The sequence below is a fragment of the Saccostrea echinata genome, unplaced genomic scaffold, assembly GCF_033153115.1.
Source record: "Saccostrea echinata isolate AGI-Se365-2 ecotype Australia unplaced genomic scaffold, CSIRO_AGI_Sech_v1 ptg000036l, whole genome shotgun sequence".
NCBI classification, from domain to species: Eukaryota; Metazoa; Mollusca; class Bivalvia; order Ostreida; family Ostreidae; genus Saccostrea; species Saccostrea echinata.
Window position 1 is genome coordinate 4,637,696 of NW_026889785.1, and position 6,000 is coordinate 4,643,695.

The following is a 6,000-nucleotide window of genomic DNA, read 5'->3' on the forward strand; positions in this document are numbered from 1 at the left end:
ATTGGTGACATGTGGTCTGTAGTACAGCAAAATTTACTTTGTGCTGTTGCAGACCACAGGATGGGTCACGACAGTGATGACAGAGTCTACAGTTTGAGCACTGGCGTTCTTCTTTAACACAATGGCGACATCTGATGCAAGGCGGTCTATATCCTTTCTCGCAACGAAAAATGTCATCTTGACGGGTCTCAAAATCATAGAAAATAAATTTCTTGTTTATCTTTTCAATTTCAGATCCAAACGATTTTTGATAACAATTGTGTTCCCCGGTTTGATATTCCCGACAGTTGGGGCACTACCATTCTTGACAAATGTGTAAATGGGGAGAGCGCTTAGCATGTTCCAGAGTGACTCTACATTTTTTACATTGGTAAAACACGTCACAGGCGGGGGGATAACTCTTTTTCTTGACAACTCTTTGTTGTTTGTGTCTTTCAAAACACGTCCTTGACCGACAGATCCGACCACAGGAACGACAACCTATTTGGACGTCTGTTTCTGGACAGTTGTCATGTAAACATACTTCACAAGAGGTGGCAGAAGAGTGTTTTGATTTATTTTTATACGGTTTTAAACAAGAATGGCAAAAATACGACGCCTTAAAAAATCCTTGTATCCTAGCAATTCCATGCCAGTGTTTTTCCTGTTCCGAATCAACGTGATACAAATAGAGACGCGGCTTACCCTGATCCTCTGTGACCCTGACAAATTTGTTTCCAACGGCAGAGGACACGACGTTGATTGAGACATCAAGTAAATTTTCGAAAGGTTCGATATCATTCAGACCTAAATACCTGTCATTGGGCACACCGGCCTTTTCACACAGCCACATCGCCAACTCGCTTTGCATTTTTTGTCTCGACGTTTTCAAGATATTGTCATAATATGTTTGAGAAACAGTGCGGTGTTTGAGGGCGTGATTTAGCATCGTTCCAGGATCATTCCCCACTAAATTGTTCCATGTTTCCGTATCTACTTTCTTACACGTTTTTAGAAAACACAGACCGATGGAAATGGCCATACATAAATTGTCATTATTTTGTACGTGAAAAAGTGATTCTTTCCTTTCCGAAAAGAGTTGTAATGGGTAATTTTCTAGGGTTACCTCCCCCTTTAGGCAAATCAATAGACCCAATGGTGACTAGCAGGTTTTCGTCTACGGGTAAGCTTTTGTTCGAATTGAGTACCTTGGTGATCTCAGACATGACGACATCTGCATTCAGAATTTCCCAGGACTGCAGCGGCACGACGATAGGATTGTTTAAACTCGGATGACTTAGGACCACCCTTCCCAAATCCGCATCGTGACCCCTGGCCTGCGACAACAGGTCGTCGAACATCTCGTGTAATTTGTTTTGGATATCTATTAATTTATCCCCCCTCCACTGTTCATTGAATTTGACCTTGAACGTGGTGTCGCGGGCCAGATTTTTCTTGAAGGTCCTGGTATCTCTCTTCCATATATAGTAAGGTTTTGCTAATGTGTCCTTAGAATCGGAACTTTCCCCATCGCCCCCCACCTGCCTACTTGTAGAAGGTTGATTGCCATCATTGAGAGAATGACACTTTTTTTTAGGAGGAGACTCCATATCAGAGAGAACCTCCTGCCATAAATTGTCAATGTGCTTATCCCATTGGAGTTCCCTTAATCGGTTCTCGACCTCTGCATCACCGACTAAACCATTAGCTGTTGCAAATAACTGCACGGTGTCCGGATCCTCCAAGGTGTCAAGGATTTCTTTTAGTAAACTGTCTTGTGCCATACCTTCAAATTACATTTTTAAAAAACATCAATTTCATGTTGTAAAAACCCATCTTTTTGTCACATTAAAATATATATATTCATAAATAACAACAACAATCATAAGAACACTTGTTTTTAATTATAGTATTTAACAGCATGTAAACAAATGACTCACACTCTATCTGAGACATTTTCTTTCAACAAAAAAATTTACAGTCAAAAATATATAAAAACACCTTAAGACATTTTTTATTAAAAAAAAATTTAACAGCATTTAATCAAATGACAATGAAAAACTCACAATCTAACTAAGACATTTTCTTTCAACAAAATCAACAAAAAAAAATTACAGTCAAAAATGTATAAAAACACCTTAAGACATTTTTTATGAAAAAAAATTTAACAGCATGTAAGCAAATGACAATGAAAAAACTCACAATCTAACTAAGACATTTTCTTTCAACAAAATCAACAAAAAAAATTTACAGGCAAAAATGTATAAAAACACCTTAAGACATTTTTTATGAAAAAAATTTAACAGCATGTAAGCAAATGACAATGAAAAACTCACAATCTAACTAAGACATTTTCTTTCAACAAAAAAAAATAGTAAAAACTACAAAAATACCTAAAGACATTTTTTGTCCAAAAAAAAAACAACAAAAATCCTCAAAAATATCTGAGAACATTTTTTTGGTAAAAAAGAATCAATTAAAATGTTTGGAGACATTATTATGTCAAAAAGAGTAACAAAATTATGTTGTGACCTTTTTGCGTTGAAAACAACAGCAAATTACCTCTAAACAGTTCGGTAAAAAATATACATTAAAATACTTTCAAGTCAAGAAAGACAACTCACTTGATCTCTACCCACTCTAGAATAAAACAACTGGATTTCTATGTATCAGACGGTTATTTAAAAACTGAATCTCAATGTTGTAAATAGATGATTACATAATCTCAATATTGTAAAAAGTCAAATATTAAAAACAACTGAAATTTTAATGAATCAAAGGGTTATTTAAAAAACTGACTTTCAATGTTGTAAAAAGATTATTAAAAACCGAATCTCAATGTAAAAATCAAACATAAAAACCACTATCATTTACATGTAAAGTTTTGCTTTCGTTAACAAGACCTAAAATTTCAATTGTCGCTTTGACCTAGTGTTTCGAGCTACACATTCTTCCTCAACATCTGGGGAGGTGGTGACGGAGGACAGAGGTGTGATGAGGGGTCTTTGGCTTTCGTTAACATTCGGGGACGAAGGGGTACTTGTTCTAGGAGGCGGGTTGGTGTCATCATCATCATTAATAGTGGTGGTGGGTGAAGCCTGATCATTTTCATCATCATCATCATCGTGAATGGTAGTGGGGGTGGAGGGAACAACAACATGAATGGTGGGTAGGTTAGGATCATCGGATGTGGAGGAGGAAGAGGGATCATCAACGGATTGGGGGGGGTGTAGACACATTATCATCTTTCATGAGGTTCTCGCATTTTTTCTTAAGCCATTTTTTTAATAACAGCATTGCTACCGTAAAGGTAGTTGCTACTGCCCATGCTAAAAACCCTATAAAAAATCAACTGAAGTATAATTATTAATATTATTATTAATTTTTAAGTAGTCAGTATATTATATCTTCTTCTTCTTCTTCATTTTCCAAATCAAACTGGAAAGTTTGCCTATAATTATTTGGCTTATAAATATGATTCACTTTTTTATTAGACTTCTTACGGTTAAAATGACATTGTTTTCTATTGAATAACAGAATACAAATTAATATCAAAATACAAACACCCAATGTAATACAATTGACCACATTATTACCAAGACTTTTATCTGTAAGGGTTTCGCCATCCTCCAATGGTTTATTCAAACTCTCCAAGAGTTTTTTAAGAATGTTCTGTCCTGATTCTTAAAAAAAATTAAAATGTAAGATATGTCAACGTTGCTCTATTATTATTTTTATCGTTCTTCAAAGTTAAATCAAAAGTATTTATAATCCATAATTACTTTCAATGGAAGAGTGCTTAGTGATTCACATCACCATCTCATTTTGTGGATAATCAGTAACTAAAAGTAGTTAATTCAGTTAAAAAGTATTTACCTGTTTGAACAGCGATTCCTACTGTTGTTACCTCTGCTGTGACGGTTGATGTTGTCTCTATAAAAAAAATTAAGGATCATGAATAGTTTATTCTAATCACACTTGTACTACAACTATCAATAATGTCATGCGACGTAGCATAAGTCATGTGGCTTTTCATTCATACCTGCTGTACCAGATGAGACCTGTGTAGGCTCACTGTGAGTGTCTGTCGCAGGAACAATAGTGGAGGAGAAGATAGTGGTTGATGTCTCTATGGAAAACAATTATTGTATTATTAAATATGGGAGATATTTTAAACTACAGCTTATCTTAATCACACACATACACTACATGTCCTTCTTTGAATTTACATTTTAAAAAATAAATAAAAGGATTGTTTACATTACCACTTCTACAGATACAACAAAGTCAAGTAATTAATAATATTCAAACGTATATACCTGTTTGCCCGGACTTGGTCAGCTTAGGTGTTGTGACACTGACGTTTGATGTTGTCTCTATAAATAAAAAAAATACTCATTAAAAATATTACCATTGTAAAACAATATATTATTGGAAGCACACATATATGCAATCATTCATACCTGCTGTACCAGATGAGACCAGTGTAGGCTCACTGTGAGTGTCTGTCGGGGGAACAATAGTGGAGGAGAAGATAGTGGTTGATGATGTCTCTATGAAAAACAGTTATAATATTATGAAATATGGGAGATACTATTTTAATCTACAGTTTATCTTAATCACACACATATACTACATGATTGTTTACATTACCACTTCTACAGATACAACAAAGTCAAGTAATTAATAATAATTCAAACGTATATACCTGTTTGCCCAGACTTGGTCAGCTTAGGTGTTGTGACAACGACGTTTGATGTTGTCTCTATAAATAAAAAAATACTCATTAAAAATATTACCATTAACAACATATTTTTGGAAGGACATGCACATAAACAATTATTTTATTTATTTGTTTATTTTTGCATTTCTTTAAAACCCCTAATCAAAGGAATGTTTACAACACATTACTACAGAGGGAGAATTTATCAATAATGTCACGTGATGTAGTATAAGTCACGCCTCTGGGAAAAAGCTGACCTCCTAGATCACGTGGCTTTTCATTCATACCTGCTGTACCAGATGAGACCTGTGTAGGCTCACTGTGAGTGTCTGTCGCAGGAACAATAGTGGAGGAGAAGATAGTGGTTGATGTCTCTATGGAAAACAATTATAAATATTTTTAAACTACAGTTTATCTTAATCACAAACATACACTACATGTCTTTCTTTTAATTTACATTTAAAAAAATAAATAAAAGGATTGTTTTACATTATTACTTCTACTACTACTACTACTACAGATATAGCAATGTCACATATGTAACAACCACGCTCGATACTTATTAATAATAAATAATATTTCAAAGGTATATACCTGTTTGCCCGATCGTGGTATGCTTTGGTGCCGTGGGACTGAATGTTGCCTCTATAAAAAAAAATCATGAACTAAAAACATCCTTGTAAACAACAGATTATTATAATGACACATACTACAGTTTTCTTTATGTGTAAAAGAAGAGGGGTATTACATGTGCGTCTTTGAACAGAAAAATCAATATGACGTAACACAAGACACATCTGGAACTTCACGGTGTCTCCTGTCGGGGTAGTGGAGGTTTCTGATTTTGTAGTAACACTTGCTACCGTTTCATTTATTTGAAATAAAAAATATTGTTCATAATTTCATTGCAAAGTCTGATCTTCATGTGGCGGATTCGGGAATTACCAAAAAAGACAGGAAGGGTTTACACACACACACACACCCTTAAGCAAAAAAAAATCAATAATATCACGTGACGTAGCAATTGAGCTACACGTTTGTGTTATGCGACTATTCAGTATGGAGGTTACTTGATTACAACTTTTTTTATATGATACCTACTACCGATTACTATATACATAAAAAATAAAAAGGATCATTCAACGGCACACTGTGACCTTCATGTGTTATATTCAGGAATAACCGTAATAAGATCGTACCTCATCTAACGAGGTTTGCCGAGTGGCCTTTAGCAGAAAAATCAATACCACGTGACGTAGCAAAAGCCACTTGTAAAGTGTTCGGGGTACTGATTTTGA

General features: G+C 34.8%; 1 pseudogene; it reads right to left on the reverse strand.

Moving 5' to 3' along the window:
* Positions 1-2,518: 2,518 nt before the first annotated feature.
* LOC133200058 (mucin-2-like) lies at positions 2,519-5,351 on the reverse strand (annotated as a pseudogene).
* Positions 5,352-6,000: the final 649 nt, after the last annotated feature.